Below are 13,601 nucleotides of genomic sequence, written 5' to 3'. Positions count from 1 at the left end.
CCAGTAATTAGCCTTTCTCCATAGTCTGCACCAATTCCTGCCCCCACGTTTCCTGAGCTCCTGCTTTTCTCGGCGATGCCCTTCCCTGAAGTGTAAGGTGCAACCAATCCTCTTCTCTCTAAGTTGTTTCTGGACCTGGTGTTTATCACAGCAGCCTGAACAGAGGACAATAAAGACACCACTGGATGTGAGGACCTGAGTTCTGTCCCCAGGATCTACACATAGAAGGTTCTCTCTGATCTCCATGTGTGCTCTCCATTCAACCGACGAATAAGTAAATAAACAAATGTGATACAGATTCTAGAAACAGAAATAACTGAAGCGGCGGGCGGGGTGGCGTCGCAGGTCTGTGCAAGCCTGGTGGTCCTCGGGAGCTACACAAAGCAGGAAGGAGAAATTCGACTCTGCAAAGTGCACACACACCTTAAAGTGCTTAAGAAAAGAAAAGGAGAACCAAAGAATACAGTGCCCAACTGAGACCACAGCTTTGAATCCTCTACCTCAGACTTCTCAGCAGTTAAGATTACAGGTCTGGCCAGGTTTGGAGGAACCTTAAGATTGGTCCTGACGGTGGCCTTACCTCAGGGAAGGAACTCTGATTTTTCAGTTATAGCTCGGTTCGTATCTACTCAGCCTCTCTAGGAGTCAGGTACCATGTGAGTGTAGCCTTTAAGGCCTCAGGGCAAGGTCCCACCACGCCTTCCGTTTCTATCATAGGAAACTGAGGCAGGAGAGATTAACAACCAACAGACTAGTAAGAGACAGAGAGGGCTGCAAGAAACGGGGAATCTCAGGGTCCTGACCCTGCAGTTAAGAGAAGAGGGGTGACAAAGATGAGAAGGCATGCTCCCAGCAGACTTTCAGCCTCCTTGAACTTTTCGGAGTGCTGCTGAACGGCCGGGCAGGGGGAAGGGGGGGGGGTCCCCCGGCGGCCTCCCGTGGTCCCGCCCCCTGGATCAGCGGCTCCTGACATCATGGGCAGGGAGGCGGGCTCGGGAGAGGGCGGCGGGGAGGAGGCTCGGCGGCCCGGAGGGCGGAGGACGCCGCGCAGTCCCAGCCCGGAGCTTCAAAACAGCCGGCGCCTCGCCCCACGCGCAGCCCGCCACCGTGTCCAGACGCCCGCGCCCGGTGAGTTGAGGGCGCGCCCAGGGACTGTGGTGACAGCGGGGACCCGGGATGACAGGGGAGCAGTATGCCCGCTTTAGGAGTTGGGACAGGATGGCGATCCGTGCGTGGCTGACAGGGAGGGGTTGGGGTGCAGTTAGTGCGGCAGCTCCGCTGCTCCTTCTTCAGACCTCTGGAACGCAGACCTCCCCTTTGGTGCCCCCAAGGCCACTGTGCCACCCCTGGGTGGCATTCGCCGCCTTTTGCGCCCAAGCGGGCGGGAAAAGTTTGGGGAAGAGTCAGGGCGGATCCCCTCTCCGCCACTGCTGGCCCAAAGTTCTGAAAGTCCAGAGTAGCCCACTTGTCGCCTGTGGTGCTCAGCGTCTGATTACCAAACAGTACCAATCAGATAGGACCTGGACTGCGGGTCCCTGAGGGCCGCGCTCTCCACCGGGTCTGTGCTCCGTGGCGCCCCACAGCGGCGAGGGGCAGTTTCCTTGGGTTCTTAACGGTGTCCCAGCTTGGGGGAAGCTTCAAGCCCCCCCCCCCCCTGCTCTTGACTACTGTGGCAGATCTGTGGGCTTTACAGGGAAGGAGGGATGGCACTCATGGTTTCACGGGAAAAGGAGTGTGCATGCTAAGCTTGGAGAAGGACTGAAGCTTCTAGGCTCAGTTCAAGAGGTCCCCACTACTATGAGGCACCTAGAGCCTGCAAGTTCAGAGACAATCTGGTAGGTGGTGATCTTTGCCAGGTGATAGAGATGGCTGGGATTTTAGATTATTTAACAGGTACAGATTTGATTGGGGATGATGAAAAGTTTTGGGTAGAGATAGTGGTGTGTGTTACTCAACATTGCTGGTTCATTCCAGGCCATGTGCTTGTAGAATTACAAATGGTTTACATCAGAAATGCTATGTGTATCTTACCACGACGAGAGGCACCCTCTGGCTGCCTCTGCTTGGGCATTCTGAATCAGAGAGAAATCCCAAAGCCCAAGCACAGAGGAGCCCACCTCTCCCTGGAATGTCACTTTCAAATAAGGGTAGATGTTCCGCAGGATGAATCCATGCAGGTTACAGGGGAGACACGAGAGAAGGGGATGTGGAAGGCCAGTGCGGTATGCATTGGGCTCCGTGCGCCTTCTCCTTCCCTCCTCCCAGAGAGCCTTAGTCTGGACCGTCCCCAGCACAGCACACCCTCTCGTTGAAGGTGGGGAGCCTTGGTCTAGAGACCTGGCAGAGTTAGCTACTCAAGGCTGTTGAGCTACGGCTCCTCCCCATCTTCCCTGTGCCCCCCACCCCTTATTCCCACCAGGGGATACCTCAGTGAGCTGCAGCAAATGGTGAGAGCTTTTAAGAGGTGTGTGTCCCCTACAAGGTATTGGGCAGATAGATACTAGGCCCACAGCCTAGGGAGGCACTAGGGGTGGCCAGAAGGTGCAGAACCTGTTTTTCCTCCAAGGGGTTTTGGATCTTTACCACCTCCACCCCCACAAGAATGGAGAGGCAGAGAGAGCCGGTCACACAGCCTGAAGCCTTCTCTGTCCCTCAAATGCAGAAGCTGAGGTTGGCCTGCAATCCGGGCAAGGGTGTTTGTGTGGGAAGCTGGGGAGGGAGTCAGTAGGGCGGGGGAGGGGAGGGCAGGGCGGGGAGGTGCTGCCCCACCAACAAGAGGGGCCCCCTCTCAAGCTCACTGTGCCCCAAGGGAGAATTTAATTGTAAGTACAGAGCATATCTATTTGGCAGCCCCCAAACACACACACACACACACACACACACACACACCCTCCTTACAGGTTATGACATCTAGATCCTTTCTCTCCTTTGTCTTATCTCCACTGTAGGCACTAACCACAGGGAGGGCCAGTTTGCCTATGGTCTCCCTCCCTCTTCCCAGAGCTTCCCTGCTCATCAGTAAGGTGCACTGGAAGGCAGTTCTTTGTCACAGTGAACCTACTCCAAGAGACACCACAGGAACTAACTATATAAACACCTTTCCAGGGCACATGAAATGGCTCGGGACCTTGAGGCTGGCCAGGAGTCAGTAGTCCAGCCACCTGGGGGGCACTAATTGTATATGTGCATGTTGCAATGTGTGACTGACACCCATGTCTGTGGTCAGGTGGGGGCTCTGACACAGGTTTCAAAGGTGAAGGTGGGGCAGCTCCTTCAAAAGCCATGGATTGGTCAACTGAAGCCCAAAGGTGGGCTTGGGTCCCTTGTTCTGGGATTGGAGGAGCAGAACCCTCTTGGAAGAGTAAATTAAAGGTTAGCAGAGAGAAGCCAGGGTAGAGTGTGTGTTCCTCTGTGTTTCAAGGGGCCGGAGTCTGAGCCTGAGCAAAGATGGGGTACCTTGTGAGAGGATGGGAAGAGAAGGTAACCCTACCTCACCCCATCACTAGCAACAATGGTTTCATTCCCTGCAGGTTGTCACCCTAAGACTGTGATTTAGGTGAGATACAGACAGACTTTGTCAGAATCAGGGATTGAGCACATCTGACTCTTGTTAGGCCAAGGAAAGGTCTAAAAATATCAGAGGCAGGGCTGCCACCCAGCCAGAGGGCTCGCGGGTGACCTGACACCCCAAGTAAGGCTGTGACCGATAGTGGTGACAACATAGGACCTCTGGACTCTAGCGACACTTGGACTCCTCCAGGCTAGCCGTCCTGGGGACAGATACCTGCAAAGGGGGAGCACTCACTGCGTTCGCTGGTGCGGACAAAATAGTGAAGAATTTCAGGACTTAAAGAATCTGGAAAGCTTCATTTTTGACAGTAAGTCACATGGTGTGAGTTGGTGGCAGACCTAGGCTTTTCTTTGGACGTGGACCCCAGCTGAGGAGTTCAGTGACCAGGAAGGGGTCAGTGGGGTCACAGCCTCACGCAATGTGGCATAAGTCATTTGTCTACTATTTTGGTGGAGGAATGTTAGAGAAAATATTCAAGGACTGGGTCACTTTCCCTAAAGCATCTGGGGATTTTCAGTCTCAGCTGCTGGGCTCTGGAGAAACTGTCTCATCTTGGGGCAAGAAGTAGGGAAGAGGGAGGCTGGAAAGAAACCAAGCACATGGTCCTTCCTCCTCCCAGCTGAGATACTGTCTTCGTTTAGTAAGTTCTTGTGGGATTTGGAAGTGAACTCCTGGCCTTGGCAGCCAGGTTCTGTTCCATGGGGACTCAAGACTCCAGACAGCAGCTCCTTTCTTGCCAGGATTGACTGCACCAGCTTCTATATGCTTCTTGGACTTAGGGTCCAGAGCTGAGTGAAGGGTCATCAGTGTGGTATTTGGTGCTAATACCACTCTCAGAAATCTGGGATGCAAAATAGTGGTTATGACACAGGGGACAGGTGGACAGCTTAGACGTCACAAGCTGCTCCTGGGTGGCCGAGTCCCAGTGAGATTTTCCTCCCATTTTAAAAACGTTATTATGCTATCTTTTATGTATGTGTTGGCATGTACACATCTCATGACACACGTGTGTGGAGGTCAGAGGACAACTTGCGGAAGAAGTTGGTTCTCTCCTCCCACCTTGTGGGTCCTGGGACTTGGACTCAGGTCTTCAGGCATGGCTTGGTGACAAGTGCCTTTATGCAGTGAGCCATCTTGCTGGCCCTGGATGTCCCCTCCTGCTGTGCTGTCACCAACCCACCTTGTCACCTTATCTTTATTTAAACATTTCACTAAATGTGGCCTGAGATGATTTTCCTCCGGGTGTTACGCTTCTCTGCTGGCACCCAGGATGATTTTAAAATAAAAGGTCTATATCCTGACACAGAAGAAAGACGACTTCCATACTCTCCTTGGTTGGCATCTGAAAACAGGCATGAGCAAAGCATGAATCTGTCATTTCACAGACGCTGCGCGGTGCTGAATGAAAGTTGCTGTTTCTTAAAACTCTAAACACTTTTAAACATTAAGGTGGTTAACAATCACAAGTGATCTTCAAGTTTGGCAAAAGTCTCAGTGCTGCTGACTACTTTCTCGGAGGGTGAACTCCATACATTCATACGGTGCATTTTCATCATTTTATGCTTAATAATGTGTTAATATTTGTGTGTGTGAAGTCACATACATGTCATCATGCACAGGAGGCAGAAGAAACTGTTAGGAGTTTCTCCCCTGCTACCATGTGATTACTATTAAGCAGATGTCTTCTCTGAGCAATCTGTCACAGGGATTCCCTGTCTTCCAAGGTGACTATCGTCTAGTCAGGGAATGCTGAGTCACGGTGTACTGTAGGGAGTGCTGAGTCAGGGTGTACCTGTCCATATAATATGATGTGCTAGGATTTCCTTATATGGGGCTGGACATATTTAGTATTCTCCTGGTAGCCATGCTTCTGGGGACAGTGACTACAATATCCTTCAGGCATTTTGCAGAATATCTGATAGCTTTAAGAAGAACAAGTTCCAGCTGTCGAGATGACTCATGGGAAAGGAGCTCTACCATGAGGCTGCATCACTGACCTTTGTTTTGTTTGTTTTATTTTCGGAGGCAGCACCTCTCTGTGTCGCTTTAACTGTCCTGAAACTCACTCTGTAGACTAGGCGGGCCTCGGACTCGCAGAGATCCGCCTGCTTCTGCTTCCTGATTGCTGGGACTAAAGGTGCGTGACACTGCTGCCCAGCGCATTATTGAATTTTTAAAATAAAATTATTGGGATATGGAGATAGCTCCAACAGTAAACAACAACAACAAAACAGACTTCAGTTTGACCCCCAAGACTCAAATTAACAATAGCAACAAGCAAACAAACCAAGCGTGCTTGCCTGGCCCTTCCTAGTGCTGGTCAGCACAGTTAGTGGATCCCTGGGGTTTGCTGGTTGGCCAACCTAGCCTATTGCTGAGTCCAGACTAGGAGAGACTGTCTTGGAAGGAAGGAAGGGAGGGAGGGAAAGAAAGAAGTAAAATGTGCTGAGGTCCTCTGGCCCCACACATACATGAGCCACCTGCATCTGTACGCACATGAACACACACATGAACACACACATGAACACAGACACGAACACACACACAGTAAAACGGCTGACTGGATAAACAGTCCTGGCTGTGGAAAGGAAGAACCAACCCTGGAAGTTGACCTCTGACATCCACATACATGCTGCACCACATGCGTGCCCACACTCACCACTCACACATTAAGAACAATAACCGAGAAAGCTACATACCAAAACATGTATTACTTATATAAAAACAAACGAAACTCCCATTACATGCTCTGTGCCCTCATATGGATTGTGTTTATTTAAGGAACAAAGCCCAGAAGCATCAGCTAGATCAGCCACTGAGGAGCGGGGAGGCCAAGGACCTGGTATAGTTTGACTGAGTGAAGGGCTTCCTGTCTCATCTGTAACAGGGAATCGGTGTCTGTATCTTAGTTACAATGAGTTAGTTGGTCCTTGATGCACTGGGGGAGCTGGGTTTCACAAAGGTGGGAGCTACACAGGGTGTTCATGACTCTGGGGCCTCAGCTGGACCACAGGAGGTCATGGTCATCCCTGTGGGCATCTCTGTGGAATGGCACATGGTGGATGCCCACTGTGTTAGATGAGCTCTGTTCTGGCTGCTGTGGATAAATGCTGGCGCTGGTTTGAAGAAGAAAGACCAACGAGTGTGCTTGTGGAAGTCACCCAAGCAGGTGAACGGCATGGGGAACGGCATGGGGCTTGGCAGAGAACTCGAGGAGGTGGGTAAAGACCTGATCTCACACTAAACATTAGCTTGGCATTATTTAGAGCAGGAGAAAATGGCCCCTACTTAGCAGTGTTATCAGCAGTAATGACAGTAATTACCATTGCTACCCTTAGAGCAGTTTGCCGGCCACGTGCGGGACCTCCCTGCATTCATTTAAAGATGGAAACTGTTATTATCTCTGTTCTCAGGAGTGAGACATGCTCCAGTCTCACAGTCTGCAAGTTAGGATCTGCTGCCGGGGCTCCTGGGCGCCGTCAGACACACCGATTCCCCTCCGATTCCTCCTGTCAAGACTCAGCATATACTTTTTCCTCTTGAAATAAGCTGGTCTTTTAGGCCCAGCATGTTCTTTTGGTCTAGAAGTCCCAGTGGGCATCCTGGATGTCAAATATAGGTGATCGCAATCCTCTCTAGGACAAGACAACACATCACTTCTTTCCTTTGCTCCTTACTGCACTCTGTATGTGAGAGTGTATGTGTGTTTATGTTGGTGTGTGTACGTAAGGCCTAAAGACAACCTCTGCTGCTGCTCCTCCGGTGTTTTCCACCTTTGTTTTTGAGGCAGGGTCTCTAACTAGTTTGGAACCTTCCAAGTAGACTGTCTGGATGGCCAGTGAGCCTTCCCAGCACTTGGATCGTAAGCATGCCCCAGTGTTCAAAGCCCTTTTTAAAACATCCTGGAGATTGAACGTAGGTCTTCCTAAGCAAGGCAACCACCTTACCAGTTGAGCCATCTCCCAGCCCCTTCTTCACACACATTTGCAAATACAGTTAATGTCATTAGATGATACACTCTTTTTATGTCCAAAGGCAGCAGGGAAACCTTTAATCACTGTAGAATGCATTTCAAAGTCCAGCCAGATGACCATGAAGCCAAGGGCCTAAAGGAGGCTGAGAATGTATTTCCTAGCCCTTAGTAAACCCACTAAGTGCATCATCACCAACTTGCTGTGGCTGCCAGGACCTGCCTTTCCCTTTTCTCTGCAGACCCTATTTTTGACCCCTACCCCTCTCACTGACCAGGGCCGCCATCATCTTTCTCATTGATAGACTATCCAAACTTTTGGTTCCTTTCTCTCCTTTATCTTTTCTTCACAGTAGGCACAGATGGATTGTCCCCATGTCCACCTTCCATACTTGTCCTGTAGGATCAGACAGAGGTGGCAGGTGGCTCTCAACCACCCTCATGAGAGACTTCAGTGGTTTCAATTGCTCCTAAAATAAAGCTCCCCCTCCCCACTCCAAACACACACATACACACAAAGAACTGAGGCTTTGCATGATCTGGCTCTAAGGTCCTTGGCTGACTGCCCATCAGAAACCGCCCAGGGAGCCGTGATAAAATGCAATTCCCAGTCCCCACGGGCGGGAGTGACATCAGCCCCTTGGGAGGGTGGGGCCATTCACAGGTGGTTTTTCAGGTCCCCCCAGAGTGCTGGGCACAGACTGCCTCCCTGAACACATCAGCTTCTGTTGATATTCAGCCCTTGGCCACCTTTGTGCTCTGGTCACTGGACTTAGTTCCTCTGATCCTTTTTGGTGGATTGTGGACTGAACCCAGTATTCCTCAATGCTGGATAAGAACTCTGTCACTGAACTATAGCCCAACCTTCTTTTAAAAATTTGACATTGGATCTAAGCTGCCCAGGCTGGCTTTGAATTGATAGTCTCCTGCCTCAGCCTCCTGAGCTGAGATTATGAGCCCTCTTAGGGTGTCCTGTAGCCTGTGGTATCCTGGAATTCAGCTAGAGAGCAGACTGACCTCAAATCCCAATGTATCTGGAAGATGGCCTTGAACTGGCCATCTTTTTGTCTTCACCTCCGCAACAGTAAGATTCCAGACATGTACCACCATGCCTGGGATATGCTAAGTAGGCAAACAGTCTACCACTGAGCCACATTCTCACTCTACAGGTCCTTTTTGGTTGTTTTTGTTTTTGTTGTTTTATTTTGAGACAGTGTTTCTCTGTATATTCTTGACTGTTCTGGAACTTACTCTGTAGATCAGGCTGGCCTTGAACTCAAAGATCCACCTGTCTGCCTCCCGAGTGCTAGGATTAAAGGCGTGCACCACCAGCAGGCTCCAACTCTTAATTACCACTGTTTCTTCTGTTGCTGGCTTCCCTTCCCTCCCCTTCCCTGCTGTGAGCAGTATGTGCCCCATCCTTCCAGAGGGGCACAGTCCTTAAGGCACACTTCCTTCCTGGTCACTTTCAGTGGCATTGTGTTAAGAGTGGCTAGGGACACTGGCACAGGGACCTTGCTTCTGTGTCTGTAGCGTTCACAGTTGCATCCCACCGGCCAGCACAGGTACTCCAGCTTTCTTGGGACCCTGGGGAGGAGTCTCAGAAGGGAGGTTCTGTGATCTGGGCAAACAGTGGGTTAGGAGGTATAAGTTGCAGGCAGGGGTGAGAGGGGAGGTGAGAACAGGGCAGGGCATGGAAGATACCAGAGATGACAGCCAGGATCAGGGTTGTTGCCATCCCCCTACCCCATACACACACTTGGCTTTACTAGGGTCATAGCAGACCAAGTGACACCTGTTTATGTCCTCGACACACGAGGTCACTCTTCTAAGCCAGTTCCTAAAAGGGCTTAATCTCGGGCACAGCAGGGTGAGGTCCAAGTGCCTGAAGCCACCTGGAGATGATTTCTGTAGTAAACAAGAAATGTTCAAAGACAAACAAAAGTGGCAGGTCGTATTTACTCTGGAGTTTTCCTTAAATGCCATGAGATTGGCATGGTAGAGGGGCACAGCTGTAACTCATCACTTTGGGAGTAAAGGCAGGATGATTGATTAGTTCAAGGGATTTCTGGATATATATAGTCAGTTCTAGGCCAGCCTGGGCTATGTGAGATCCTGCTGTGTGTGTGTGTGTGTGTGTGTGTGTGTGTGTGTGTGTGTGAAGCAGTAAGTGGTACAGGGATAGGTTTGACACCCACAGGGTCTCCCCTAAGTTCATCACTGGTTGAGGACCTGTCTTCCCAGCCCCTGAAAGCATGGAATGATAGTACCTCAGGTTTCCTGCCATCTTTCCTCTGGGGAGCTGTGCTGTCAACCCCTGTCCCAGGCCTGTCCTCCACAGCTGCTGGACACAGGAGTAAGGGCCGGGCACTGAGTCTCAGGGTTGGACAGACCTGTGGGGCTGTTCACCCTCTGGAACCACCTGCAGGGTTGGCAAAGGAGGGTCTTCAGCAAGCCCACAGCTTCTCACCACAAAGCTACCACCAGAAGAACCTCATAGGTTGTCCCCAGGGAACCCAGTCTTTGCCGCCACTCAGGGACTGTGGTGGGCACACACTGTTTGCCTCAGTCCTTTGGTCTGCTGAGGAGCCCAGGTCCACTTAGCTCAGCAGATGCTTACCTGTCCCAGGATGCTTAGAGACAGAGTTGGTTGGAGATAAAGGAGATGAAGAGGGGCAGATAAAGAGTTTGCTTTCCTTGACAGTGTTAATGGTACAGTGTGCACCCATGGGGTCTTGGTATTAGAAACATAAACCAAGCCAAGCCGTGTGGTCCAAACTTGTGATTCCAGATGTTTGGAGTTTAAGGCCAGACTGGGCTATAGAGAAAATTCCTGGTCAGCAAGAAAGTGTGAAACAGCAAGAATAAAGGTGCAAATGCTTGTAGGGCAGTGGGCAAGGGCCTGCCTGGCATGGGAAGGCCCAGAATTCTATCCACTGCAGTGAAAACACATCTCCCAGAAGGCAGCATTCCTTCCTGGGTCTCAAAAAAACAATGTGCTTGGGAGGTTCAATTTCTTTTTATATGTGGTATATAAAAATATAAACTGTTTATGGAGTGTGTGCAGATTCCAAACTCAACATCAAGTCACAATGTGAGGTAACTTGGTCCCTAAGGTATTACTCAAGGGCCAGTCAGATTGCCCAGTGGGTCAAGACACCTGCTGGCAGCCCGAGGTCAACCCGTGGATTCCACATAAAGGTGGAAGGAGAGAGCAGACCCTATAAAGTTGACCTCTGACCTCCACATGTGTGTTCTGCGGTACTTGCACACACATACACATTAATCAACATAATAGACACGCTTAAGGTCGGTCAGTGGCCAACCTTCAGGCGTCAGTTTTCTCCTTCCTCATGCAGATCCTAGGGATTGAGCTCAGTCTTCAGGCTCCTGTGTTTGCCATCGTTGTTTGCAGATTCCCTGAGTTTTTGGAGGAGATCGGGCCTTCGGCTGATCAGATAAGACCCATCCCCATCTAGAAAGGCTGTTTGTCCCAAAGTTCATGGGTTCCAATGTGGATCTGTTCCCAAGTAACTTCCCAGCAGCACCCAGACGAACTGGCCCATAACACACTCCCACTGGACTTTGTAGCTCTGGCCTGAAAGTCTCCTACTCAGGGGCTGGAGCAGGAGAAACACCAGCTTTGTTCGAGACTAGCTTGGGTAGCTAAGTAAGACCCCGTCTCAGAACTCAGTTTTTAGGGTGGGGGGCAGAGACGCTGAGGAGTGGCTCGGTAGTAGAAATTCAGTTTACAGTAACACAAAATAACAGCAAAATGGAGTTTCCACTGGCTGCTCATTTGCTTTGATTACGTTCACGTATGTCTGTGTGGGTGTGGCTGGGCACATGTGTGAAGGTCAGAGAGCAGCTTCTAAGAGTCAGTTTTCCTTCCACGTGGGTTCTGAGGAATGAACTAGAAGGATCAGGCATGGAACGGTGTCTTTACCCACCAAACCATTTCACTGCCCACACCCAGCACTTGGTTGGGACCAGACACATGGCATTAAATAAAGCGAACCCCTTTCTCCATTTCCCTTTGACCCCCTCAAGAGGAAATCTTGGCTTTGCACAAAAACATTTGAACACTTCCCATCACACATGGCATCCTGTTTTAGCAGAGAGCTAGCTGGCCTGGTACTTGGACCTTCAACAGCGAGGGATTCTGCTGGATGCCCATAGGTGGCCTTGCTTCCATGTGACTGGTGAGGGTTTTCCTTAGTAAGTGGATGCTTCTGCTTCTAAAGCTGCAGGCTTCACAAGTCAGCAAATGTCTGACAGCTCATTCCAGTTCTCGGACATTAGGGACAAGATTCCCTGTGGGGAAATGACCATGTGGGGTCGATCGATCGGGTAATCTCTAAACATCCCTGTTGTCCTCATGACAGCTCCTAAAGACAGCCCAGGTGGTTTATGTCCCCTGGTGACTGCCCTATAAGGGTGCTGATGGAGAGAAAATTGGCAGTGGGGAAAAACAGGAGATGGGGGAGGTGATTCCAAGGAGTTTATGCAAAACACAGCTCTAGGTCCAAAGTGAAAAAGAGCCACGGCCCAGGGATCATACGCTCTGGTCGATCTAAATGAAATGTTTCGACAGAAGTGGTTACATGAGTTCTTTGTAGTCACAGAACAACAAACGGTCACAAATCAAGGCATTTTCCAGATACACTGGTGAGGGTGGCAGGTAAGTACTGGAGGTCTCCGGTGCTGTCTGCTGACATTTCTCGGCTTTTGTGGTTGGTGCCTGGCGTTCTGATAAGCTTGAATGTTCCAATAGGAGTCATCTGACAGTCAGAAGACATCAGGTTTGATGCCGATGAATTGCTGTTCGGACTTAAGATAGAGCAAGGTAGTCTGGACTTGCCGCATTCCAACTCTCTACAACCAAGGTGCTCTTGTCAGTCAGCCTTGGATCTTTACCGTAGGTGTGGTTTGTTTTGGGTATCTCTGCTCCCAGGGGTCTACTTCCTGACTGGTGATGACCTGAGGCCAGGTGTGGTAAAAACACTTCCATTTAACCATCTCCCAGCAGTCCTGGAGGTGGGTGTACCCATGTCATCTGCACAACACGTGTAGAATAGACCCACCAAGTCTACCTGGTTCCAGTCTGTGGCCATCTCCCCCTCCTGTGCCCTCCCCCCACCCCCCCAAGGCAAGCCTTTGGTAAACCTTCCTTAGTGTCAATCTTGCTATGTAGCTAATCTTGCTATGACCTTGAATTATTGATCTCCCTGCCTCAACTTTCCAAGTATTGGGTTCTTGAATATGCGTCACCATGTCCAGTTTTATGTGGTGTTGGGGATCAGACCCAGAGCTTTGTCCATGCTAGGCAAGCATTCTACCACCTGAGCCACATCCCCAGCCCAGTCTGTCTGTTCCTCCATTTGCAGGAATTACTTCCTGCCCCGGGACTGATTTATGGCTCCTTCCTCTATTGACTTTCTAGTTAATCATACCTGGTTTCCTAGATGAGCTGCCTTCAAAAATCCATCTACAGAAGTGACAGCTCTTATCCCTTATGAAAGAGGAAGTGGCCATTAGAAGGAATTCATCTGGGATTACTTCCAAGTCACTAATACAAAGTGCTCTTGAATGAAAAGAATATTGCTAATGGGTACTTGGACTGGGAACACCCTGAATCTGGAACCCTCCTCACCCTAGTAACCCTTTTCAAGCCATCCCCGCCTCACACACACACACACACACACACACACACAGACACAGACACATACACACACACACACAGAGAGAGAGAGAGAGAGAGAGAGAGAGAGAGAGAGAGAGAGAGAGAGAGAGAGAGAGAGAGAGAGAGAGGCTTGTGCTGTAAGCACCATTTTTGGGACGCCTGCTGGGCTCACTGCATAGTGTTAATGACAGGGAACCCCTTGGATGATGACAGCCAGGGGTGAGCACCATTATTGTTTGGGGCAGGAAGCAGTCACTGGTGGAATTAATTAATTGTTGAACATTCAACAGGTGTTTATGTGTGAGGTCATCTGGCTGTGACACTTGTCATCCTGGATTGTTGCAGGCCCCTTATGCTCTGTGCCATGAGCATTAGAA

At 50.3% G+C, this 13,601-nt stretch overlaps 1 protein-coding gene across 2 annotated transcripts in view; it reads left to right on the top strand.

Moving 5' to 3' along the window:
• Window positions 1-1,012: 1,012 nt before the first annotated feature.
• The window catches only part of EMP2 (epithelial membrane protein 2), a 29,894-nt gene continuing 17,305 nt past the window's right edge, over window positions 1,013-13,601 (top strand). The window contains exon 1 of one of the 2 annotated variants that reach the window (XM_080908056.1): window positions 1,013-1,128. The gene's annotated coding sequence lies outside the window, so the exon portion shown is untranslated. Of the gene's footprint in view, window positions 1,129-3,777; window positions 3,879-13,601 lie in introns of those variants that run through there. The other variant, XM_080908057.1, reaches the window with a different exon arrangement.

This window comes from Micromys minutus (assembly GCF_963924665.1).
Source record: "Micromys minutus genome assembly, chromosome: 31".
Classification (NCBI taxonomy): domain Eukaryota; kingdom Metazoa; phylum Chordata; class Mammalia; order Rodentia; family Muridae; genus Micromys; species Micromys minutus.
This window is presented reverse-complemented; position numbering and strand designations above follow the sequence as displayed.